Here is a 27,535-nt window from a genome sequence, read left to right on the forward strand (position 1 = left end):
GTTTGTTTGTGTTTTCTCGTTTCTGCAGGTCTGACCACACTTTTCTGGAGAAGGGCCGGATGTCAGCCTCTGCTTTGCTGCTGCTTCGGCTGCCATTGAAATGGGGAGGGGGGGGGGCATGGTATTTTGGAGGGAATTATTGATGTGCTGGAGGAAGTTTCTAGATGCTGAACTGACCACCTTACTGCGCATGTGGAAGAGGGGTGTTTCCCGCCAAGGCCAAGGTCATAATGCAGGTGCCATGATGATTACACACTGGCTCATATGTTGAACAAAACAAGAGGCAGTTAATTCATTTCAAATGGGGGCTTTTTGATAAGGATTCATGCATTTGTGAGTCAGCTATATAAAAAGAAGCATTGTTACCATAAGTATGATTTTATTTTGTTATCCTATCTATATAAGACCTATTCTGACCTCACAGAATATTTTCTGTGGCTTGGCAGGACTGTATTTAGGAGAAGATGGAGTCTTGGATAAATGCAATATGTATAGTAGCATGGCTTTTTTTTTTGGTCTAGTGTCTATTTTCATTTGAATAAATGGGCTTTGACTGACCCAGTTTCTTTCCAATTACTGCTATCTTTTGTCCAATCAGCATAAACAAATTCCCAAACTAACTAAATTTATTTCATAGATTTGGGGGTTCATGTTTGCGGGGTAATTTATATTTCTTAAATACATATGTTTAGTGTCTAGTGTGAAATAGTTATTTAACTATAACTATACTTTCTTAAAACAGAAATACATCTCATTATATGGAAGGTTATGATTAGATGAATACATGATGTCAGCCTCTGCTTTGCTGCTGCTTCAGCTGCCATTGAAACGGGGAGGAGGGGCATGGTATTTGGGAGGGGAATCATTGATGTGCTGGAGGAAGTTTCTAGACGCTGAACTGACCACCTTACTGCGCATGTGGAGGAGGGGTGTTTCCTGCCAAGGCCAACGGTCCAGCATTCCATCCTGGTGATGCCTTTCGAAGTTATCTGACACCTGACATTTGCGGGAAATATGATTGGACTGTGCACGGGGATGCCAAGGGGAGGGGAATGAATTATACATTATATTGTTAGCTTTTGCGCCTAATTAATCAGACTCAGCTTAGCTTTGCAACTGTTCATTTATAATTAGTAAAAGTACACTTGATTTCAATACAAATGGAGTCCAGTGGTTTTCTTTCCTGATTACTGAATGAAGTGATGCTGACACACAATCTCTTACACTGGTGCTAACAGTAGTTTGGGCAGGTTCAAACTTTTTCGGTTACGGTTAATATTTATTTTGTGTCTTTAAGGGTTGTTGGTAAGGGTGGTGATTGGTTCTTTCTCACAAACCTTTTTTCAGGGTAGAGAGAAAGTTATTCAATTTGAATATATCCACATTTTGTGAAAGATGAAAACTCAGCCTTATATGAGCTATCAAAGTGCATGCTAGCCACATCTTTGGACAGAGTTCATTCAGTCAATAATCAGTACAAATAGCCATACATTTAAAAATTATGATCACAAATGAAAACAAATATTTGAGTGGTAAATATTTCAATTATTTGCCTCTACCTAATCCCAGTTATCAGCTGTGGACTATTTGAAATAGTGAGCGTTCATCTCTTGATATGCCAGCAAATAATAATTCCTGCCTCTCAAGCTGCCTTGGTGGAATTGTATCTCCAGTGTTTTCTATACTTGATTGCTTTGACTTTCTGATTCTAATGCAGGTCTCAACAGTTTCATTCATTATGATTAATATTTTAACCAGCTACATCACTGTGAACAATGCATCATATCATACAAACAGATTTAACAGCATATGTTTATGCCTTGGTGTGGCATACACAAAACAATTAGCATCCTCTCCAATAGACAATAATAGTGCTGTCAGGAATATTTGTGACCATACATATCCTTATTTTAAGACTTCCGTGGAAGACTAGGAAATCCCTGTCATTACTCATCACAATTAAGCAATCACTTTCCTTGGGAACCTTCATTAGCAGGTTGACACAACTGTTCTTTTTAAGCATGCAATTCTTCTTTCTTTTGTTTATGGAGAATAATTTGTCATATCCTGTATAAGGCAGTTCTTAAGGAAGCCCTTAAGCTAAGGGCTGTCAAATTTGCTCTTTATAAAAAGTTATTTATTTTTCTAAAAGCTAGGGGCTACTTTTACAGGTAGTAAAAGTAAGTAGAAAAGATTTGCTAACATAAGAAAACAGCTCTTTGTGAATACAGAATGTCCGTTGAAAAGAAAAGAAGCAAAACTACCTAATATTCATGAAAGTTTGGAATGAATAGCATATATTTAAAAGGGCATCATTTGCGTTCTGAATTTTGTCAACATTTCACTGGGAATTTTTACAGTCTTTATTTAATCTAATTTTTAATTGCAAAAAAAGAACTATTGCTGCAATTTGGCATGCATAAGAACACTGATTTTAGGTAAAGCTGTTCCCCTAACTTACAACACCATAACCATAGTATAGTTTGGTCAGAAACAGTACCAGCATCTCTGGTATTTTTATTAAAATCAAGGTATATTCAAAATATTTACTGAGCTGGCATGGTCATCTGTGAATGAAGGCAAGACAAGAAACAATGGATGGAAATTAAACAAGGAGAGAGGCAACCTAGAACTAAGGAGAAATGCCCGAACAGTGACAATTAACCAGTAGAGTGGTTTGGGTGGGTATGCCATCACTTAAGAAGAGACTGGACAGCCATTTGAGCAGAGCTGTCAAACTCCTGGCCCTGGGCCAGATGCATCACATGCTGGCCATGTCCAGGCCCAATTTAGCGAAGGGGAAAAAAGTCCTGATATGTCATATGATGCCGCAATGATGATGTGAGTTTGATACCCCTAGTATAGATAAGGTGACCAGATGGCCCGCTTTTGGCGGGATAGTCACGCTTTTTCACAATTTTTCCTGCGTCCCGTTTTTTTAAAAAAAAACTCCCGATTTTTTTTAAAGTTACAAAAAAGCCTCCAGCCGCCGAGGCTCTCCTAGCAACTGGGAGCGTATATTCTTCTTCAAGACGAGCGCATTCCCGCCCGTGCGTCCCTGGGAGCTGTTGCCAATGGCTGAGGGAGGAGAAGACTTACTCCATGTGGAGACCGCAGACTTCCCTCGTGGATTTTTTCTTTTTCTGTTGCTTTGAGCAGCCCCTCCCTCCCCCTCTCTCTTCCTCTCTCACTCAGAGCTAGCTAGCAGCTGCCTCTGAGGCTGTCCAAGCTCAGCCCCTCCCCCTCCCCAGACTGCTGCTTCTCCGTGTTGTTGTTTGAGGAGGGGATTACTGATAGAACCACAGCTTGTGTCTCACGTGGCTGATAACCTGGTCTCTACAGAAGAGGTAATTTTAAAAACTTCGGAGCGAATCCAGAAAGAGGAGAGAAAGAGGCTGAAGGACTATGTGAGGAGGGGGGATTTCCTAAACCCCATTGAATCCAGAGGAGGGAAGAGAGAGAGAGAGGGGGAGTGTGTGAGGAGGGGGATTTCCTAAACCCCATTGAATCCAGAGAAGGGAAGAGAGAGAGAAAGAGGGAGTGTGTGAGGAGGGGGGATTTCCTAAACCCCATTGAATCCAGAGGAGGGAAGAGAGAGAGAGAGGGAGTGTGTGAGGAGGGGGGATTTCCTAAACCCCATTGAATCCAGAGGAGGAAAGAGAGAGAGAGAGAGGGAGTTTGTGAGGAGGGGGGATTTCCTAAACCCCATTTAATCCAGAGGAGGGAACAGGGAGAGAGAGAGAGGGAGTGTGTGAGGAGGGGGGATTTCCTAAACCCCATTGAATCCAGAGGAGGGAAGAGAGAGAGAGAGAGGGAGTGTGTGAGGAGGGGGGATTTCCTAAACCCCATTGAATCAAGAGGAGGGAAGAGAGAGAAAGAGGGAGTGTGTGAGGAGGGGGCATTTCCTAAACCCCATTGAATCCAGAAGAGGGAAGAGGGAGAGAAAGAGGGAGTGTGTGAGGAGGGGGCATTTCCTAAACCCCATTGAATCCAGAGGAGGGAAGAGAGAGAGAGAAAGAGGGAGTGTGTGAGGAGGGGGGATTTCCTAAACCCCATTGAATCCAGAGGAGGGAAGAGAGAGAGAAAGAGGGAATGTGTGGGGAGAGGGGATTTCCTAAACCCTATTTTTTCCAGAGGGGGGAAGAGAGAGAGGGAGTGTATGAGGAGGGGGGATTTCCTAAACCCCATTGAATCCAGAGGAGGGAAGAGAGAGAGAAAGAGGGAGTGTGTGAGGAGGGGGGATTTCCTAAACCCCATTGAATCCAGAGGAGGGAAGAGAGAGAGAAAGAGGGAGTGTGTGAGGAAGGGGGATTTCCTAAACCCCATTGAATCCAGAGGTGGGAAGAGAGAGAGAAAGAGGGAGTGTGTGAGGAGGGGGGATTTCCTAAATCCCATTGAATCCAGGGGAGTGAAGAGAGAGAGAAAGAGGGAGTGTGTGATGAAGGGGGATTTCCTAAACCCCATTGAATCCAGAGGAGGGAAGAGAGAGAGAGAGAGAGAGAAAGAGGGAGTGTGTGAGGAGGGGGGATTTCCTAAACCCCATTGAATCCAGAGGAGGGAAGAGAGAGAGAAAGAGGGAGTGTGTGAGGAGAGGGGATTTCCTAAACCTCATTGAATCCAGAGGTGGGAAGAGAGAGAGAAAGAGGGAGTGTGTGAGGAGGGGGGATTTCCTAAATCCCATTGAATCCAGAGGAGGGAAGAGAGAGAGAAAGAGGGAGTGTGTGAGGAAGGGGGATTTCCTAAACCCCATTGAATCCACAGGAGGGAAGAGAGAGAGAGAGAGAGAGAGAGAGAGAGAGAGAGAGAGAGAGAGAGGGAGTGTGTGAGGAGGGGGGATTTCCTAAACCCCATTGAATCCAGAGGAGGGAAGAGAGAGAGAAAGAGGGAGTGTGTGAGGAGAGGGGATTTCCTAAACCCCATTGAATCAAGAGGTGGGGAGAGAGAGAGAAAGAGGGAGTGTGTGAGGAGGATGGATCTCCTAAACCCCATTGAATCCAAAGGAGGGAAGAGAGAGAGAGAAAGAGGGAGTGTGTGAGGAGGGGGGATTTCCATTGAATCCAGAAGAGGGAAGAGAGAGAGAAAGTGGGAGTGTGTGAGGAGGGGGGATTTCCTAAACCCCATTGAATCCAGAGGAGGAAAGAGAGAGAGATAAAGAGGGAGTGTGTGAGGAGGGGGGATTTCCTAAACCCCATTGAATCCAGAGAAGGGAAAAGAGAGAGAGAAAGAGGGAGTGTGTGCACAGGAGGGGGCATTTTCTAAGAGTCCCATTGAATCTAGAGGAGTGTGTGTGCGTGTGTGTGTGTGTGTGTGTGTTTGTGTGTGTGTGTGTGTGTGTGTGAGAGAGAGAGAGAGAGAGAGAGAGACTATCACTAAGTGCTGTAGCTTATGATTCTTGATGAATGTATTCCATTTTATTTTTTTATGTACACGGAAGACAAATTGGCTGATAAACTACTCCTACTCCTACTCTACTCTACTCTACTCTACTCTACTCTACTCTACTCTACTCTACTCTACTCTACTCTACTCTACTCTACTCTACTCATTTCTATTTCAATTATAATAATTAGTTTAGCTTCTCTCTCTTGAAAATGTAAGCTAGCATAATGCAAGCTAGCTTTAGCTTTCAAACAGTTCATTTAGTGACCAAAGTTACAATGGCATTGAAAAAAGTGACTGATGACCATTTTTCACACTTAGCGACCATTTTTCACACTTAACGACTGTTGAAGCATCCTCATGGTCAATTGATCAAAATTTTGATGTTTGCCAACAGATTCATATTTATGAATCTTTCAGTGTCCTGGGGTCATATAATCGCCTTGTGTTACTTTTTGACAAAATATAAAATTTTTAATCAAGTCCCCTCCCGCCCCTGGTCAATGGTGTCCCTCTTTACCAATCTGAAAATCTGGTCACCTTAAGTATAGAGTCTCCTGCTTGAGCAGGAGGTTGGACTAGAAGACCTCCAAGATTCCTTCCTGCTCCATTATTCCATGTTCTAAGGATTATTTTCCTTCCCACTATCACAGAGCTAAAAATATCTGGCAAACTAGAAGAGAAGTACTGAGAAAACAAATAATTTTCTAGAGAAGCAAAATTGGTGGATCGGTCTGAGAGCATATGGTTCCAATTCAATCTGTACCCAGTTTATTTAAGTATTTATTTTATTTATTTAAGGAAGGCCCTTTTTGGAGCCCTATGCAGTCCAACACCCAGTTTCTCTATCAATCCTTCTTAATACCTGTCTTGTAAAACCTTTTTATCAGCATTTGCCTAAGTTTAAAGTTTGAGGAAGAAGATAGGTGATAACCTCTGACTTGGAATGGGTGTTGCTATTATGGAGATAAAAGATTTCTTGTCCTCACATCAGGTTAGAGGTTGAAGATCCAAAAAGGCTGGATTCTGTCTCAGTCCTATAAGTAAAGGATGTCATTTGCTCATGTTAAGGGCAACACCCTACCATCTTTAGAACATTCCAGATATACAGGTAGTCCTCAACTTATGACAACAATTGGAACCAGTATCTACCAGATCCCCACGTAGATTGCCTCTATGTCTATGTAGGACAGACAGGGATGAACTAATTACCAGATTGCAAGAACATAAGCAAACAGTCAATCAAGGAGACCTGAACTCATTGATAGCCTCATATTACAGCAAACAAGGACAAACATTCAATTTTGCATTGCTAAGATTTTGGCTGAGCCAGGGTATTGATTGAAACCTGGGAAATGGGCCCCTTGTCAGTCAACAGAAATGTTGATTTACCAGTTTCTAAGGTACTTAGGAGTTGAGAACTTGGCAGCACAAGGAAACAACAGCCAACAACTGAATAATTGGCCATCAACACCTGTCAGGTGCTGCTTCATTTAATAATCAGGAAAGAAACCACTCAACTCCATTTGTTTGAAATTAAGTGTACTTTTACTAATTACAAACGAATAGTAGCAAAGCTAAGCTGAGTCTGGTTAATTAGGTGCGAAAGCAAAGAATATCATGTATAGGTCAATCCCCTCCCCTTGGCACCCCAGTCCATAGTCCAATTATAATTCACCCAACTGTCAGGTGGGAGATATCTTCAAAAAACATTATCAGGGTGGAATGCTGGACAGTTAACCTTGGCGGGAAACTCCCTTCCTCCACATGCGCAATGAGATGGTCAGGACAGCATCTAGAATATTCCTCCAGCACATAATTATTTCCCCTCCCAAATACCATGCCCCCCTCCCTGTTTCAATGGCAGCCGAAGCAGCAGCAAGGCAGAGTTATTGTGTCTTGGTGGGCACCCATCCACATCTCGATGGGTTCAGTAGAAAAATTAGCAGGACCGCCCCCCCGCAATAGAGCCATCTATTTGGCAAACAGCAATAGGGATTTTTAAAGCTTTGAGTTTCAAGCCCAGCTTTTCAACCATTTCAGGGCTTATCATGCAACGGGAGTAACCAGAATCTAAAAGAGCCATAAGTTTTTCTTTTGTACCAGAAGAGGGCACTCTAAGCTCAACAGGAATAAGCATGGGGCCAGAGCGGGAACTTACCCAGCGATCACCATCTTCATAGTCACTATCGTCAGATGAACTGGGACTTCCTTTCCCCCCTCCTCCGGCTCAAAGCGTCGAGAAGTTTCTTCCCCAGCCAAGGCGGTTTCCTTTCTCTTGCTTGTAGTCTTCTCAGGTTTCCTCTCCCTCTGGGGGGGTGGAGCAGAGTGAGTCAGCTTGACTGGCAATTCACAGCACAATGCCCCTCCTTTCCACAGCGGAAACAAGCGGAGGGCTTGGGCTTGCCTGCAAAACCTCCCCTACCCCCTTTTTCACCTTTTGGGAGGTGTTTTTTAGGGGTGGTGGTGGAGGGGATTTCCCAACTTCTCCCTCTTCCATGCAACGAAGCCTGGTTAAATCAAGCTTGATATCTGCAGCATTCTCATACCAAGGATCCAAGCAGCGGGGAATGCGTCTGTTTATGCATTGCTGGTAAACATCTTTATTCAAGCCATCTGAGAATCGATCCAACAAGGCTTCTTCAGACCATCCCCTCATATAGGCCAACAACTCCTGGAATTCCTGCACATATTCAGACACAATTTTTCCCCCCTGTCTGAGATCGTAAATTTGAGCCTAGCTCGACGCTCGGTGAGGGGGTTGTCAAACCTTCTCCTCATTGCTGCCATAAAGTCATCAAAATTCCTCAGGAGAGGGGAGTTACTATTATGTAATCCGACCATCAAGTCAGCTGCTTTCTTCTCTAGGGCCATTAACACTATTCTCACTTTAGATTCATCAGAGTCCAAATCAGGCCCATATATTTGCATATAATTCCAGACCTGAATAATAAACAACCCCAGACTGCTGGGTTCTCCATCATACTTTACGCTTAAGGGTGGGACCTTAGCCATCCAGCGTCGTCTGCCCCCCTGCTCTCGGAATGTCTCTAGCCGCAGGGGGAGAGGTCGGTGCTGGGTTTTCTTGTGCACACCCCCCTTCGGCCCCTCCAGTCTCCCTTAAGCTATGCAACAGGTACCTTTTTTCCAGTTCCTCTGCTGGTTCCCTTTCCACAGCACTCTCTCAAACCCGGCGTTCACTCCATGCCTCTTCGAGGAGTCTCATGGCTTGGGACATTTTGTAGTCTTCCTCCCTAGAGCCACTCCAGTCAGCAGCTGGTTTTCTTGGTCTCCTTCTCATGACTCCAGTTAGTAATTCCTCAGGTTCCTCTTTCTGTCCCACACCCCAAGTCCACCTGGGTCGAACAGCAGGTTCCTCCACTCTGAGGTCGGCCAGCATTTCTGTTAAAGATGGTGCTGCCGTTGCACCCATTTCTTCTTCCTGGTCGCTTTCATATAAAGACATTTTTCTTTTCCTTCCTTCCTTCCTTCCCCCTCAGAAGTTGTTCGCTCCAGGTTGGGTGCGAGGTCAGACTCAGCTTATTCTCAGATGCTGCTTCATTTAATAATCAGGAAAGAAACCACTCAACTCCATTTGTTTGAAATTAAGTGTACTTTTACTAATTACAAACGAATAGTAGCAAAGCTAAGCTGAGTCTGGTTAATTAGGTGCGAAAGCAAAGAATATCATGTATAGGTCAATCCCCTCTCCTTGGCACCCCAGTCTATAGTCCAATTATAATTCACCCAACTGTCAGGTGGGAGATATCTTCAAAAAACATCATCAGGATGGAATGCTGGACAGTTAACCTTGGCGGGAAACTCCCTTCCTCCATATGCACAATGAGATGGTCAGGACAGCGTCTAGAATATTCCTCCAGCACATAATGATTCCTTTCCCAAATACCATGCCCCCCTCCCCATTTCAATGGCAGCCGAAGCAGCAGCAAGGCAGAGGCTGACAACACCCCAATGAACAATTAAAAAGCCACACAAGCCCACATAAATACCATGCATAGACACATTCTGGTGAGAGAGAAGTGGATGGGCTCCAAAACAGTCCCAGGTCCCAGGTTGGAGCCTGCAGCATAATCCTGGGATACATATATTTGCCTTCATTCATGAGTATTATGTATGTTCATTACCATGAGTTATTTATAAAAGTAATAAAGATAGGACTAAAAACTATAAAAATATGCCAGATTAACAATAAATTACAAATCTAACTAGAACATATTTAGACATACAGTATATTACCTTTTCTAGATTATACTTGCATGATTTATCATTTGGAAGAAGGGCATATAAAAACTTTAATTTGCATAAATTAAGCTAACTTCTTTGTTAACAGACACAGGAAAAAGCTGTTCCTAATGTACTATATTTAGAATTGCAGCCTGCCTCTCAAAGGGAAGTGTTGAAATTTAGTTTTGATCTATAAGTGATTTTGTGCCATTGCATTTGGTTCCAAGTATTTTGACTTAAATGGATTGTGAGTCAGTTGGTAAATCTAAGAGACATATGAACTAAAACATAGCTGGAAAGCTTTCAGCATGAATTGTGAAAAATCCTAAACCAGTTCTCCAGCCTGGAGCCTTCCTGATGTGCTGGATTATTCTGAAAAATTTACGTATTGGGAACTTTTTGTCTTTGTGCACACATATATGCACACAAAGATATCTCCATTTATATTTTAGGAAAAAAAATAGATGCATGGAATGCACAGCGCTACTTTGCCATCTTTTCTGATACATCATAGATAGTTTTGTACATTTAAGCTGTAGCAGATTCTGAAATATCTTTATCTTGGCCATTCTGGGAATGGAAAGCATCTGCAGGCTCACATATTCCCTGAAATATTGTTTGGCATAGTTCCTGCACCTTCCAAAGCAGTATTGTAGGCAAGAGGCATCAGAACAATCAGATAAAATCTGTGCCTCTTAGATTGCGTCTTAGATGACAGCAACAGTTTGGTTTCATGAGTTGGTTTTCTTTGTGTTTATGGTTTGTATCTTAGCATGTTTCTGACACACAAGTATTTCCAGATGAATGGCTGGTGTCCAAATATTTGCTTTATGGCAATTACCAATGAAAACAGAAAAGAAATTCTCTCACAGTCAGTCTCCCTTAATCCATTGCACCAGAAAGTTGCAATGGTATTTGCCATCCAATACATTTAAAAGAACCAGAGAGCCAATGTGAGACAAAGAGAAATTCAAAATGTTACCTCTTCTGAAAATTTCTCAGGATAAGCTTTAGAACCCTTTTCATACAGTCGTTTCATGTATAGCTTTATTTGAAAAACTAAATATTTAAACTAAAAAGTCTCAGGTTAGAATTAAATTAAGTAAATATCATGTGGCTTAGAATATCACTTGATTATGAGCTAGTAGTGTGCTGAAGCTGCCAAAAAAAGCTAGTGCAGTTCTAGATTGCATAAGCAAAGAGATACTTTGAGGTCACATGAAATGATAATACCACTTTATACTGCACTGGTGAGACCACGCTTGGAGTACTATATCAAGTGCTTGTCACCATGACACACACATACATACAAAGATGTTGAGACCCTAGAAAAAGTGCAGAGAAGAGGAACAAAGATAATAAGGGGTCTGGAGGCTAAACCATATGATGACTGGTTGAGGGAATGATGGCAGTTTTGTCTAATTTAACAAAGAGGGCTGTCAGTGGCTGTCACAGGGAAGAGGTTTTGACCTAGCCTGCAAAGCACCTGAAGGCAGGATAAGAAGTAAGGGGTGGAAGGTTATTAAAGAGATATCTAGCCTACAATTAAGAAGACATTTCCTGATAGTGAGAACAATTAATCAGTGGAATGGCTTACCTCTAAAAGTTGTGGGTGGAAGTTTTCAAGAAGACATTGGCAGCTATTTGTCTAAAATGGTATAGAGGCTCTCGCCTGAGTAGGGCATTGGACTAGAAGATCTCCAAGGTCCCTTCCAACTCTATTATTCTATGTTTTAATAGTAATGCCAAGTAAAGCAAAAGAATCAGTAATTAATAACCAACAGAAAAATTCACCAAAAGAATGTCTAAGAAATAACGCACAAAACCTACACCTGTTCAAAACAAAAGGATCTTCACCTTAAAGCTATTACAAGGGTTCATGTTACAAGATAACACTAGGAACATATTTATGGCCCTGTAACCATAAGACATGAATAAGTATCTCAGGGTAAAAAGGGAGAAACTTGATTCTTTGCTCCAGACCTCAAAATTCCATATATCCCCTACTGCTAATTAATAGGATATAAAGCAAAGATAATTCAAAGCTCGTGTTCTTCTGCAGGCACTACAAATCCACAAAATGGATCTGATATATAAATTTTTTTTCATTGCCTGCCAGTAAATGGTTATAAAAGATGGGGATGTGGGCTTGTTTATATCCCCTATTTGTTTGTACTTCTAAATCATATTTGAAGAAATTTGTACTTTCAAAAGTAGAGAAAAGATGAATGATTAATACCAACAGCACTGCATAATCTCAGTACCTGTATGTTTATTTTTAAGAGAAGGGCAGGACACAAATTACAAGATGCCAAGCTGTTGAAGTGATCTCTACTTGCTGTTTTTATGATGCAATACTGCAAGTTTCTCTGTTCTTGCTTTTGTTGATTAGTAATTCCTATTTGTGGAATAACAGAATAGAAGACTTGGAAGGGACCTTGGAGGTCTTCTAGTCCAAGCCCCTGCACAGGCATTGGACATATTTTTGCAAGATCTTAATCCCAGAAGCATGTATCTCTATATATCATTTTTATTGCAGTTTGAGCTGAAATATGGAATATTTTTTTCAAAGAGTGCTAAGACATTAATATTTTCTAATGTTTTCTAATCAAGCCTCTGTCTGAATGCTATTTTTACAGAGTGAATATAAAGAGAGGATGTTGCAACATATTTAGTATGTAACACACACATATTAAAGTAATCAAAACAGATGGCCAAAAGTTGCAATAAAAATAAAATAAAATAAAATAGCTGCCTAAACAAATGGACCTTTCTGGGCAAGCATAAAAGAGGTCAGTTTATACAGACAAGCAATACTTCTTAATAATAACTATAAGATGAGCATCTAAAGGCTACTTGATGATGTTATTCCAAGTTTGGAAATTGCCCTTTGCTGTTTTCTATATTTAGTTTAATCTTACTTTTTTTGTGTTGTGTAATGCCTGTGTCCAAATATATAATATTTGGATCAGTGGTCCTAATAAAGAATTTAATACAATTTGATTTGATCAAGTTGGAGTATAAAACCTTTGAGTCTGCTTGCTTGCTAGCTAGCAATTAACTAACTAACTAACTAACTAACTAACTAACTAACTAACTATTTACTTCATAGCATTGATGGTTGGGATATGCAATTGTTCTTCATAGCTGCTTCATAAAGCAATATAGCCTTTTTCCTTTTGAGGACCATGAAATGACCATGTATTTTTACTTCATGTTACTTGACCAGCACTTGAAATAGCTGGAGGAAACATGTTTTCAGTGTTGTTCTAGGTTGAGGAGTCAGGTTTTAAGGCACTACAGAAGACCAAAATGATGGGCGCAGATCTCACATCAAGGAGCACAACGTTCCTTCAAATTTCCATTTTGCTGAAGCAAAGCCATATTATTTTCAGAGATCTATGAAACACCTTTTATAAGCCACTAAGAGCCGAGGTGGCGCAGTGGTTAGGGTGCAGTACTGCAGCCACTTCAGCTGACTGCTAGTTCTGCAGTTCAGCGGTTCAAATCTCACCGGCTCAGGGTTGACTCAGCCTTCCATCCTTCCGAGGTGGGTAAAATGAGGACCCGGATTGTGGGGGCAATATGCCGGCTCTGTAAACCGCTTAGAGAGGGCTGAAAGCCCTATGAAGCGGTATATAAGTCTAACTGCTATTGCTATTGCTAAGACACTTCAAAAAGGTAGCAATCTAGTAAATTAATAAATAAATAAACTGATAAAAAGCACCATGGGTCATGGCAAAAATTTCATCGAGTGCAAAATGGATTCTTCCATTGGCTATTAAACAACAGCTGTATATTCTTTAAGGATGAAAGTCTGCAATGTAGCAAAATTGAAATTTAAAGGAATGGTTTCCTTTTTTCTGAAATGACAGGAGAAGGAAAACATATATTGTTTTATAGATAGGGTGGTATTAGACTGTGAGAACTGACACAATAAATGGCAAATTCAGTTATTTGATTAATACCTTGAAGTGCTGTATAAGATAAATGTTTGAAAGGAGCATAGTTGGGTCTCAAAATATAAAATTGAATTGGAAAATGATCATTTGAACAGTTTGAACTTCATTAACTAACAATATTGCAGCTGTTGAAAAGGGAAACAATAAAAGAAAGCTTCTATCAGCATATTTGGGTCTGGAAATAAGCATATAAAACCAAGCTGCATTTCTTCTTAAAGTATGGAATGCTGTTAAACAAAATCAATCCCACAACTCTACAAGTTAAGGAACAGTTTGTCCTCTATGCAATGTGTGTATTTTGCTTTTAGACCTTTGTGAATATCTTTGTGGAAATGCCAAATATTTAGGAAGTGGAGGAGTTGATTATATCCTGGAGTTGAAGATGAGTTTATCTCTGAAATATTGTGGAGAAATCGGGGTTGGGGGAGATGCTGGCTCAAATGAACATATGAAAACACCATTTTTGTGGCAGGTCATTATAGTTCTCATTGACCTTGGCATAGTTGCCAAGAGTCATATTTTAGATATATGAACTGTCCTTGAACAATTTCTCTACTGTCTTAGGTACAAGCCTTCTTTCTTCTACATGAGCTATGCTAAACTATTTTTTTAACCTCTCCATCCTTGCCAAGATAATCCAGATAATTATTCATGTCCTAGTCACTTGATCTTCATTCCTGATGATTTAGGAGAATGCAGAGATTAATTTTTTTAAAAAAAATCTTACTAAAGGGAAAAACAAAACAAAAACAATTGTTTTATTTTGATATCTTCTGTCTGCATCCTTGATGAAGAAATTCAAAAAGGCATAAAAGACTCAATCTTTTTTTCAAACCACAACCACGTGATCCAATTTGAGTGAAGGAAGATGTCCAAGTCAAACAGTAAACTCTTCAAGGAAGTCAGAGTACATAAGGGTCTCTCCTAATTTTAAACATTCAGAACAACCCTATGGGAACAGGGGTGGGCTGCTGGGGGTTTGCAGCGGTTTGGGAGAACCTCTAACTAAGATTATGTGCAGTTTGGAGAACCCCCAAATCCCACTCCTGGTTGGCCCCTCCCACCCCTCCCCTCCCAGGAGTTCCCATGCACCCATTTTGGATGCAGGTATTTGCTAAAAGCTTTGAAGTCCACTCTTGGCATAGGGACTAGCCCCAAACCAACCTTGAAATGCTTGGTCAAATGGGTCTCCATGGTCTACATCTAATATTTTAAACCATCACACAATACTTCATGTGGATCTTTGAACATAGTACTAGCAGCACATTAAACCTCACTTAGCATTATTGTAATATAACACAATATCTTTAATAGTTCAGCTGCTGCACTACTGATTTTGCTATCTGAAAGCCAGGAGAATTCCAATGCAATCTGAGGACTATTGATGTCTGATATTTCTGCATTCCCTATATGTTCAGACAGAGTGAGTATCCTCTAAGCTTCATATATTAAAAAAATCACCTATTAGAAAGTGTCACAGTGTTGCTCTCTGAAACAACATCACTAGAGATCCACAAAGCCCAGGCCTTGACAGTATTTTATAGTCTCTGTTTTGGTTATGTTGGTGGTGAGCTCTTTATACTTTATAGGATTCTGCATGTTAGTTTGAATGCTTTTCTTTTGCAGGTGTATCATCATTATTCTTTTATTATTTTTATTATTGTTGATGTTAATGCTGTGTGTCACCCAATGTCTTTATGGAAGCTTTCTACATCTGATAAATAAAGCAAAGGCAAAGTTGGAAACTGATTTCTCTTAAGGTGTTTTCTTTAATGACTTTGCTGCTAACAGTATTGTTGATGCATATAGTATTACTAACATTATGCCTCCGAGGTGAATGTAGCAACTTAATGAATTTGGCAGAAGCCAGGAACTAGACTTTCATATTATTAGATACACAATCATTACAGCTAGCTGAACTTTGTCTGCAGCTATGGTTCTTAAAGGAGGCAATCGCTTTCAAAAGGGTTGGCAACCGTAAATATCAATGCATTTCTTGAACATAGAGCTTTGCATAAGATGCAACCTCAGCTGAATTTGAATTAAGAAGGAAAAGCCAATTAATTCAGGCATTGTTATTTTATACACGAACTCACACACCTCAAAGCTTCTTGAAAAACAATACTAACAGTAAATAAACCATCATGAATTCATCGCAGACCCTAAATCCATCCTTATAATAGCATTGTTAACTTTTTAGTCACAGTCACTGTGAAGAGCTTTGCTGCTTCGTTCCCATGCCTTTAGTAGGATTTCCAGCTTTACTTTAGAGTGATTCCAACAGCTTACTTTAATGATTTTGCATATATTGTACACTGAAGCTACCTTGCTGTGAAACCTGATACCTTTTGCAGATTCATGCACTTTTCACCAGAAAAAAATGAGCAGAGCCACAGTGGGACACTCATATTAACAGATACTGCCAATAGCATATCTTTTCCAGGTATGTTGTTGATGGCACAGTCAATCATATGGCTCTCTAGGAAATTTAATCAATCAAAATTATTTGTCATTTTTTAAATATTTTGATCAGAAGATGAAGCAGTACTTAGTTAAAAAGAAAGTCATCAGAAGATGGCTTTATCATTTGGTAAATCTATAGTAAATTTCTTTCTGGAATGTCCATCCTGCAGAGAATTGCTTTTTCAACCACTCATCTCAAACAGCAATGGCTGAATTGTTCTATGTGCCTGGCTATTGTGAAAATCTGATAAGTGCATAAAGTCTCAGTGACAATATTTTGCAAAAGCTTATCTGATTTGTGATTCCAAAGAAGTCTCTATTTGTAAGGGGTCATGGAAAAAATGTGTGATATGGAAATGAGATACAAACCATTGAATTTTCAAGTAATCAAAGATTTAGACAGATATTTATTCTTCAGTGATTCTCTCTTTTGTATTATATCTGTATAAGTAAATGAAATAAGTAGGTAATACCATAAATGCATAAAGATATATCCTTCTGTCACAGTTTAAATGGTGCACGAGTCAAATCAGGTATTCTTTGGATCAAAAAACTTCATTCGAAGCAAGAGATTAATCTCACCAGATTATTTCTCCCATCTTAATATATCTTTTTAGCTTCACTCAATGTCTTAACACAGTTATTTTGAAATAACATACAATTCGTATTTGCATAGTGATACCTATATATACCTCAATGTTAAAACACATTTTTTCATCAATTCTGTTTGATCTTCTATTTCCATATTTTTGTTAACATCTTTTTCTTCTGTTTATTAATTTTTGGACCTGCTAATGCAACACATTTTAATTTGTTCATTAATATTTCAATTCAACACCAAGCCATTTGCAAAAAGTCCTTAATTTATAAATTTCTTTTCCACCCATCTTGTCTTATACATTTATTCAATTTTCAAGAAACAAAATAAACAACAATGGGATAGTGGGCATCCCTGTCTTATTCCTTTTTGTATTTCACATAGTTTTGTTAGATCTCCACTAACAATTATTTGTGCTGACTGTGAACTGTACATTACTTCTGTACATCAATCATCTATTTGATAAAATTCTCATGAAAATTCTTATCTTCCAAACCTTGAACAAAAATGTCCAGTTCAACTTGTCAAAAACCTTCTCTGCATCTAAAAAGATTAATGTGGCTTGTTTTTCATTATTTGCTCCAATTGTTCTAAAATATTCAACACTTTTTTAGTGCGTCCTTTGATTGTCTTTTAAGTAACAGCCCACATACCAAGAATAAATTCTTGAAAAATTATTTTCAGTCTATCAGCTAGAATAATTCTGAACAAGTTATTTAGTAATAATATCAGCCTACAATTTCTTGTTGAAGTCAAAATGTGATCCTCTTTGGGTATTAATGTTATATTGATCTCTTTCCAATTCTGGCATCTTTCCTCTCTGTAGGATAGACTTCATCATGTGTGGCAAATTTGTAAAAGTTTATTATTAAAACATTTATAATAAGAATCTTATAATCCATCCATGCATCTTTTCTAGTTTAAACTTTTTTTATGGCTTCAGAAAGTTTCCTTATTGTTATAGGTCTGTTCATAAAATGTCTCTGTTCCTCCTGTAACCCTCAGTACATTTTGTTTCTTTAGATATTCCTCTCTTTTTCTAAAGTGATGTCACTGCTTTTATACAAATAATTTATTTATTCACTCTTATAATGTGGGTGATACATAAACAATATCTTTCAATGACTAGTCGTCAGCCCTGATGCCACGCTGAAGCCAGGATCTTCTTAGGAACTGACAACTGAACACTACATAAAGATAATTTCAATTTTTAAAAAATGAAACTTCACCCGTCTTTGTTAGCATAGCCTAATGGAGGGCATCTGCTTTGTTTGTGCTAAGTTCTGGGTGTGGCAAGACTTGTGCCTGAGACCATGAGGTCAATATTGGGTTAGATAGATAAAGGCAATAACTAATGCAGATGTTAGCTTTTGAATTATATCTTATTGATGCAAACCCATGAGATGTTTTGGACCCATTAGCAAATAGTAATGGGCCAAACACAAATGCCTAACTTAGTCAAAGGGGTGGTTTTTCATTCAACTAGGAGCTGCCCTTAGCTTTTGAATGCTGTGCGGCTGGCTACACTCCAAAAAATAAAATAAAATGAGCTAGATAGAATAAAGTAGTATTGAGGCTGGCTCAAAACTAAGTTAAATGAAATCAAACTAATTGTGTACAGCTAATATTGTTAATCCCTAGGTATTGTATATTTTCTTCTTGCTGATTTTTTTTTTTTTTAAAGGATAGAACTATCCTTTTAGGAGCAAATTTTACGGAGGCTCATGGGCCATTTCTAAAAGCTTTTGGGAGGGTTATTCTATCCTAGGGCTTCAGATTGTGATAGCAATGTAATCGTTGGAGGGTGTTTCTTGAGTAATTGTAAATACTGTATCTTGAATAATTGTAAGTACTATAATAGGCCTTCTAGAAAATTGTTCTGTTTTGTAATCTGGGCAATTCCTTGTTTGTCACGACCAAACTTGATACTTGTGGCCTATACCAAAAAGGAGTGCGGGCAAAAATTTTTTTAAATGATTTAATTTACATTTGATTTGAATAATTACATAATTTAAAAGTTGGAAGATTTTAACATTAAACATAGATAAATGAAATGTTTCCAATTACAAAACTAAATTGGCTGGAAGTCTTTTGTAGAATGTTGAAAGGAATTCAGGAGAGGATACATGGAATATCATATAACTTATGTACAGATTGGCTATGTCTTTTTTAGATTTAGTCAAAAATTGCTTATAGAGACCAGCTCAGTCATGTATAGCAGCTTTTGTCAACCTCAGCCACTTTAAAATAGATGGACCTCAGCTCCTGGAATTCTCCCACCAGCATACTTAATGGGAATGTGGTTGAGAAACACTGAGGTATAGGATGGTCACACCAATGCTAGGAAATCTTAGGAAATAGGACAATCTTATATGTCCTATTGTATATATTTCAACTTTAGTAAAAGAATCTTAAGGTTGAGTGATGCTGTTGGAGAGCCCATTATTAATCTAATACGTAAATTAGATCTAGAAAGCAATCATACTTTCTCTTCCTCTTTTTATTAAAAAGGAAGATTTAGCTCCTCTGTTTTATAGAAGATGCAGATTTTTTATAAATCATCTGGGGGTATATTTGACATGTTGTGGTGTGCTGAACAATATCTTAGACTCTCTGGCAGTGCTGAAATGAATGAAATGAAAAAGAGTTACAAAAAATTTCTAACATATGCCTTATTTAAAATAATATAAATCCATAATTCATTGTTCCATAATTCTTGATGATCAATGATTGTATATATTCAATAATGAACTTAAACATTAGTTAGTGATAGATAGTGATAGATATTAATAATAGATGTCAAGGACCTCTTCGAACACGATGGATGAACATCATAAATATTAGTTATCATATTGATTTTTTTCTGATTACATTTAGAGTTCTTTTGCTTATATCATTGTTTCTCAATCTTGACAACCTTAAGATGTTTGGACTTCAGTTCTGATTGAGGAATTCTGGGAGTTGAAGTCCACACATTTTTTTTAAATATGATTTTTGTTAGATCCGCGGAAGAACCAGTCTGAGGCGTCTGAGGTAACCGTAAGTTAACAGCTTTATTACAGGCAAGAACAAAGAACATAAGTAGACCAGCACCCTTCCTCCGTCTGACAGCTTTTTATATGGTGCTGTCAGACGGAAGAACCAATAGCCGCGTGTATGACAGCCCGGCAACTTGCAGGACGTGCCTAATTGGTTAAGGTGTGCCTGGCTGCTGCCAAGCTGTCATTCGTAAGTCCGAGGACTTACTCAGCTATAACACTCCTTCCCCCCCCAGCGAGGCGCATGCGTCGGAGACAGCGCAGGCGTAGTCGCGCAAGTAGGAGGGGGGACGGCGGACACGCCCAGAACGCCGCAATTGGAGAGGCGGCGCTGAAGGGTAAGGATGTCCCCGTGAGAGCTCCTCCCTGCGGGGAGTGGAGCTCTGGGTGACGTCACCGCAGCGGCCTAGCGGAGGAGGTGGCACCCCAGGAGGAGGTAGGCTGGGTGGAGGGGGCGCGGTCGAGGATGGCAGCGAAGTAGGCGGCCTGGGGGTGGGCAAGGCCTGTGCGTAAGAGGCCTAACTGGGCGGAGAAGGGTAACGCGGGCTCGGGTTGAGAGGTGGAGAGAGGGCAGTCCGGGGGCGGAATCGACCCGGCAGCCCTGGCAGGTTGGCCTGAAACTGGGAAGGCCAGTGGAGGTGCAATGTGCGGCAACTGTTGCGGAGCCGGCCTCTGCGTGTCGCGTTGAGCTGGAACATCCGGGGGGTGGCGGCGCCTTAATTGATCCAGGTGGCGCCGCCACTCGCTGCCATCGGATAGGTGGACCCTGTAGGAGATGGGTCCGGTTACCTCGGTGATGGTGGCTGGCAGCCACCGAGGGTCCCCAGAGTAATTTCGAGCCCAGACCAAGTCCCCGGGGAAGAAGGAACGGGATGGAGGCCCCAGGTTGCCAGGCTGAATTCCTGAATAGAGGGGGTGTAGTCTATCCAGGGTGGTCCGCAGGCGACGACCCATCAGCAGCTCCGCGGGGCTTTGCCATGTGAGTGGGCAAGGTGTGGAGTGCTGAGCCATTAGGTAAGCATCCACCCTTGCCTGCCAGTTGCCGCGGTCCATGCGGCCCAAAGCCTCCTTGCCTGATCGGACCGCCCTCTCCGCCCGGCCATTGCTGGCCAGATGGTAAGGGGCAACTGGTGCGTGGCGGATGCCTTGGGTGGCCAGGTATGACTGGAAGACTGTGGATGCGAATTGCGGGCCGTTGTTGGACACCACTGTGTCCGGCAACCCATGGGTAGCGAACAAACGTCACAGAGCCCGCACCATACTTTCAGCTGTTGTGGAGTGCATGAGGACAAGCTCCACCCAGCGGGAGTAGGCATCCACAGCCACCAGGAATACCTGGCCATGGAAGGGACCCGCAAAGTCAAGGTGAAGGCGGGACCAGGGCCCGCGGGGCATCTCCCACTCCCGGGAGGAGGAGGAGGGGGGAGATGGGTGGAACTCCTGGCATGGAACGCAACGGCCGACCCAAGCCTCGATCTCGGCATCTAGGCAGGGCCACCAAACATAGCTCCAGGCCAGCGCCTTCATGCGCATGACCCCGGGGGGATCAGTGACCCCGGGTGGCGTAGGGCCGATGGGATGACCACGCGGTCGCCCCAGAGAAGGCAGCCGAAGTGGAGTGACAGCTCCAACTGACGTGTTTTAAAAGGGCAGCAGTCTGGAGGGACGCCCCCTGTAGGCCAACAACTCAGGACCCATGCCATTATTTGGGAAAGGACAGGGTCAGCTTGAGAGTGGGCGGCCACATCAGTGGATGTCAAGGGAAGGTCCAGCTCAGCTATGGAGAGGAAAGAAAGGAAGGGGACTGGCTGGGGGTCAGAGCAGGGCAGAAGGCAGCGGCTAAGGGCATCAGCATGCCCTAGGTGCTTGCCCGGATGGTAGCACAGCGCGTAGGAATACGCGGCTAAGAACTCCGTCCAGCAGGTCATCCTGGGGGACAGGATGGCGGGGAGGGCCTATCACCGGCCAGAAGAACAAGGAGAGGCTTGTGGTCAGTGTAGAGTGTAAAGTGCCGACCGTATAGGTAGTCGTGGAACTTTTTAACCTCAGACACCGCAGCCAGAGCCTCCTTGTCTATCTGGCTGTAGTTCCTCTCGGCCGAGGAAAGTGTCCGGGAGTAAAAAGCTATGGGGGCTTCTGAGCCATTGGGCAGGACATGGCTCAGGACCGCCCCCAAACCCACGGGTGAGGCATCACATGCCAAAGTCAGGGGCAGCTTGTCACTATACTGGACTAAGACTGCCTCTGACGTCAGCAGGGATTTGACAGCCGCGAACGCATGCGCTTCGCGGCTGCCCCATTGCCAGGCCGTGGATCGGTCGAGCAACCGATGCAGCGGCTAGGCTAGTGACGCCTTGTGCGGGAGAAATAGCGCGTAAAAATTTAAAAGGCCGAGGAACGCTTGTAGCTGCGCCTTTGAGGTAGGGGGGGAGCGTTCCTAATGGCTGCGATTTTGGAGGGGGTGGGGTGGATGCCCTGGGCGTCAATCAAGAAGCCCAGGAATTCCACTTGGGGCACAGCAAAAGAGCACTTGCTGCGCTTCAATTTGAGATCCGCGCCCCTAAAACGGTCGAGGACCTTCCGGAGAACTTCGATGAGTCCTGAGCGGCTGTTTGCAGCGATCAGGACATCATCAAAGTAAGAGACAGCGCCAGGGAGCCCATGGAGCAAGCGCTCCATGAGGCTCTGGAAGATCCCCGGGGCAACGGAAACACCAAATTGGAGGCGGCGACAGCGGAAAGTCCCCCGGTGGGTGACGATGGTCTGGGCAGCCGCCGCATCATCATCCACAGGGAGCTGCTGGTAGGCCTGCGCCATATCCAGTTTGGAGAAAATGCAGCCCTGCCCCAAGGAGTGGAGCAGGTGCTGCACGACAGGGACTGGATAGGGGTTTGCCTGGAGGCCAAGGTTGATCGTTGACTTGTAGACGGTGCAGATCCTGATGGACCCGTCGGCCTTCACGGGGACCACTATGGGGGTCTCCCAGCGTGAATGGTCAACGAGCTCCAGGACGCCTTGTGCCAACAGTTTATCGAGTTCGGCGTCAATCTTAGGCCTCAAGGCAAAAGGCACCCTGCGGGCCTTCAGCCGGATGGGGGCAAACTGGAGGTCCAAGTTAAGGGAGATAAGGGTGCCCTTGTATTGGCCCAGTTCACCATTGAAAATGTCAGCATAGTCCCGAAGGACAGCCGCCACATCAGGGGGCGTGTCCACCATGGAATGCACTCCTATCAGGGATAAACCCAGGGGAGTGAACCAATCCAGGCCTAAAATAGAAGGGAGGGGTTTCTGGACTACCAGGGCCTGGAAAACTGCACAGTGGCTCCCATAGCAAACCCGCACCCCATAGCATCCCAGGGTGGGAATGTTAGTCCCCTGGTAGTCTTTCAATAAGGTGTCTGAGGGAGAAAGCTGGGACTTCGAGACCCGGGGGCACAGTTTGGTGAAGGTTGCTCAGGAGAGGAGTGACCGGGAGGAGCCCGAGTCAACCTCCATTAGGCAGGGGGAACCTTCAATGGTCACTGTGATGGAGATCTTCTGCATACCCGCCGAGGCGAGGTTGACCGACACTGCAGGGGTGGCAGGGACATCATCCGTCAGAGCGTAGCAATCGTCGCGGCGAGGTTGCTGGCGTCTGGCTGGTTGGCTCTTGGCTGGTGTAGCAGGGCCATAGACTGGAGGCTGGTCAGCTTGTGACAGAGGTGGCAGGGTGGCCCGGCAGACCTGCGCCAAGTCAAGAGCCAAGGTGGCGCAGTGGTTAAATGCAGCACTGCAGGCTGACTGCTAGATCAGCAGTTCAGCGGTTCAAATCTCACCGGCTCAGGGTTGACTCAGCCTTCCATCCTTCCGAGGTGGGTAAAATGAGGACCCGGATTGTTGTTGGGGGCAATATGCTGACTCTGTAAACCGCTTAGAGAGGCCTGAAAGGCCTATGAAGCGGTATATAAGTCTACTGTTATTATTATTATTATTGCTAAGTGGCCTTTCTTGCCGCAGCGGCGGCAGATGGCAGCCTTGAAAGGGCAGGCTGACCGGGCATGCGAGCCTCCGCAGCCGAGGCAGGCAACTGCAGCAGTAGGAGCGCGGAGCAGGGAAGGCTGCTGTGGCTGAGGCCGGCATGGGGTGGCCCTCAGTTGATCAACCTGGGCCTCATAGAACTGGTCCGGCAGGGGAACCAGTTCATCGATGAGGTTGGTGATGTACGATGATGGCAGCGGCGGTGTGGAGGCAGGACCCGGTAGAGCAGGCAAGGCAGGCACAGTGGCTGAGGCGGTTGCTTGAGGCAGGTAGCGGTCTATCTCTACTGAGGAGAGATCAGCAAGCTCAGTGGCCCTAGCTTCGTCGATGGCATACATGAGGGTGACCTTGGACTTGCCGAGGAGCCACTGCCTGAGGAAGAGGTCCTTAAGACCACATACAAATTGGTCAGCTAAATTGTCCTCTAGGTCAGGGAAGTCACATTGAGCCGCGGCGGCTCGCAACGCCTGGAGGAACTGGTTAACTGACTCAGATGGCTTCTGAACTCGCCGGCGGTAGGCAAATCGGCGTGCAATTTGGGACGGAGTTGGGGCATAATATGCTTGGAGCCCCTCCATTAGTTCCTCCCAAGAGAGGTCATAGACAGCCCGCGGGACTGCGAAGGAGCGGGCCATCGTGAACATTTCGGGTCCGCAGGCGGTTAAAAAAAAACCACACTTCCTGGCTTGGGAGTAGCCCTGCAAGTTGTTGGCAATTAGGAAGCACTCGAACTGCTCTAAAAATGCGGCCCAGGACTCCCCGGCAGCCCCGAAAGGAGAGAAAGCGGGCATGCCGGCCATGTCGGTTCGCGGCTGAGGTGAAGCGGCTGAGGTGATTAGAGGCACGGAAAATTGTCCGGTCTAAAGCGCCTAAAATAAAATCGTTGCTTGCCCTGTAGGTCGTGCTCAGAGCCCATGGTCCCACCAGCTCGTCGCCAGTGTTAGATCCGCGGAAGAACCAGTCTGAGGCGTCTGAGGTAACCGTAAGTTAACAGCTTTATTACAGGCAAGAATGAAGAACATAAGTAGACCGGCACCCTTCCTCCGTCTGACAGCTTTTTATATGGTGCTGTCAGACGGAAGAACCAATAGCCGCGCGTATGACAGCCCGGCAACTTGCAGGACGCACCTGACTGGTTAAGGCGCACCTGGCTGCTGCTGAGCTGTTATTCGTAAGTCCGAGGACTTACTCGGCTATAACAATTTTATTGTTTTTTTAATATACAATCTTAACAGATAAAAAAAAAGAAAATAACTAAAATTTAAAAAAAGAAAGATTAAAAGGGGAAAATGAAAGAACAAAAGAGAAAAAAGGAAAAATAGGAAAAATGACTTCTAACTTTCTTTAGTACAGATATAAGTAAAAAAAACATTCCTCAACTCCTACTGTAGGGTTAATATTTGTCAAGATCATTTCCATAATCCTATATAATTTTAATCATCAAATCTCAAAATTAAATTTTCATTTTTTTTCATTTGCTTGTAAAAAGTCCAGAAATGGTTTCCACATAGAAATAAAATGTCTTAAATTCTTTCATAAACACTGACAATTTCACTATCTCCACCCATTCTATTAACTTCACCAACCATTTGTCCATGATAGGTGTTTGTAAGTCTTTCTATGTTTGAGCATGTAAAAATCTTGCTACGCATCTTAAAGTTTCCAAGGCTGAGAAACATTGGCTTATAGAAGATTTGTAGTGGCTTACATCAGTAACAATGATAGAATTAAAAGCCAGTATTCATAAAAGAGGCTTATCCAAAATTTTAGAATTATACTGTATTAAAAGAGTACTGAAAGGACATTATTAAAAACTTGTTAAGATTAAAAAAAAACATGGTTTGAATGAAGGTTTACAATATGTAATGGAAGTGCCAGCTGAATCTCAACCAGATTGATTTGCCTTCATCATCAAATGGCCTTATTTGTCATGCCCAATCAGCATGGCCTACAAGACTTGCGTAGGCATTTTTCTTTCTATATTAGCAGCACATTAAACCTCATTCCTGACATCTCAGCACTATTGTGATAAACACAATATCCTTAAAATAAATGGTAGCAATATTTTTTTAGCTCTTCAAAATCTTTTTTATGGCCAAAGACTTCAGAGAATAGTGATGCCATGACATCAATGACTTTTTGCCATTCCTCTTTTGTTTTTTTTGTTTTTTTGCTTTTGAGTACTTTAAAAAGTGCCAACTCTCTAATGGAGGCTTACCAAACCTATACAATTTGATTTTTTTCATCAACAAGATAGATGATGTGCTGCCTATATTTGGTAATTTGTTGTTTAATGGCAGCGCCTCCTATGGGTCTGAATAAAACAAAAAGTATTTGCTATACCACGTATGATTTTAAATCATAATTAGCTGTACCTGCTTTTCCTATTACATTTTATTTATCCATCTGTTTTCATCCCAGAAAGGTAGAAGAAAATATAGTAAGAGACGTTCTGAAGCATCCTCATAATGTTATACTGCATACTAGTGCAATATTCTTTTGATAGGCAGATGTGGAGTAGCTTCCTACCCAGGAAGCATCAGTGCAGTGTGGCAAAGTCAGATTCTCACCAACATCCATTCTGTTACATGCACATTTGAAAAAGCCTATCGTGTTTTGCTGTGATGCTTTAATTCCGAATCAAGACAATTTTGAAAAGAACACCTTCATATTGTCATTGTTAAATAACAAGATAGGCTGAAGTTTAAGATTCTCTTCAAGTTTTTTTAAAAAAAATGTTTTTTCAGCTTTATTACCACCACCACCACCCGCAAATGCATGTACATATTCCTGACTTCCTCAGAAATCACTTTGTCTGTGTCTGATTAGTGCAGGCAACCAGCAACACGACAGGACTTGCTTGTTTACATAGCTCTGAGGGTTATGACAACATATCAGAATATACAGGTGCCATGAACTGATGTAGGATCCAAGTATGATCACCAAAATGGACAGTTTAATAAAGAATTCCTGAGTGTTCAAATGTTCATAGCTTTCAATATGCTTCGAAAAATAATCTGCTTAGCTTCTTTTGTCTCTTTCAGTTGAAGTGTTTTAAAGTATTTTAAAAACAAATGCAAAACAGTTGTGTTAATTGAAAAAAAATCTTATAAAACATGTGGTTAAGTGCAATTTCCTCATAATTGCAGCAGATGTGCTGCCAAGTCCAAGACTATTGCAAAATACTTTTGTTATGCTTTGGCCCGTTCAAGGGTATTTCAGCCCATCCTTGTAATATCAGGAGATGGTCTGGAAGGTATTGTTCACAGTTAGAATAGATGGGAAGCCTGTGTTCTAAAGCTGTTTACAAAAACAATGCAGATTCCAAATGTATTGTCAATGGGACCAAATGTTTGGAAAACTAATCATTAAAAAAAGAGAAAGAAATAGTGGAAGAAAAGTAGAAAAATAGAAAACCAAAAGGGAACTTCTAGTTATAGCAAGAGCACTTAGACTTATATACCATTTCACAGTGCTTTACAACCCTTTCTAAGCAGTTTACACAGTCAGCATATTGGCCCTTACAATCTGGCTTCTCATTTTACTGACCTCAGAAGGATGGAAGGCTAGTCAATCTTGAACCACTTAAAATTGAACTTCCAGAGTGAGCAGTGAGTTAGCCTGCAGTACTGCATTATACCCGATGGGACCAGTCTTTCCTCTTTTAGATATCAGGTGACAATAGCAAAAATAGCCGATTGAACATTTGTAGGAACAAAAGTAATGGTATGACACTGCTTTAGTTAAATAATCATGAACACCCAGACTTATTTGTGCTAAACACACAGAGAGAATCAGAAAAACACAGATTTCGTTGTCAGATTTCATTTCAT

This window comes from Thamnophis elegans, chromosome 8 (assembly GCF_009769535.1).
Source record: "Thamnophis elegans isolate rThaEle1 chromosome 8, rThaEle1.pri, whole genome shotgun sequence".
NCBI classification, from domain to species: domain Eukaryota; kingdom Metazoa; phylum Chordata; class Lepidosauria; order Squamata; family Colubridae; genus Thamnophis; species Thamnophis elegans.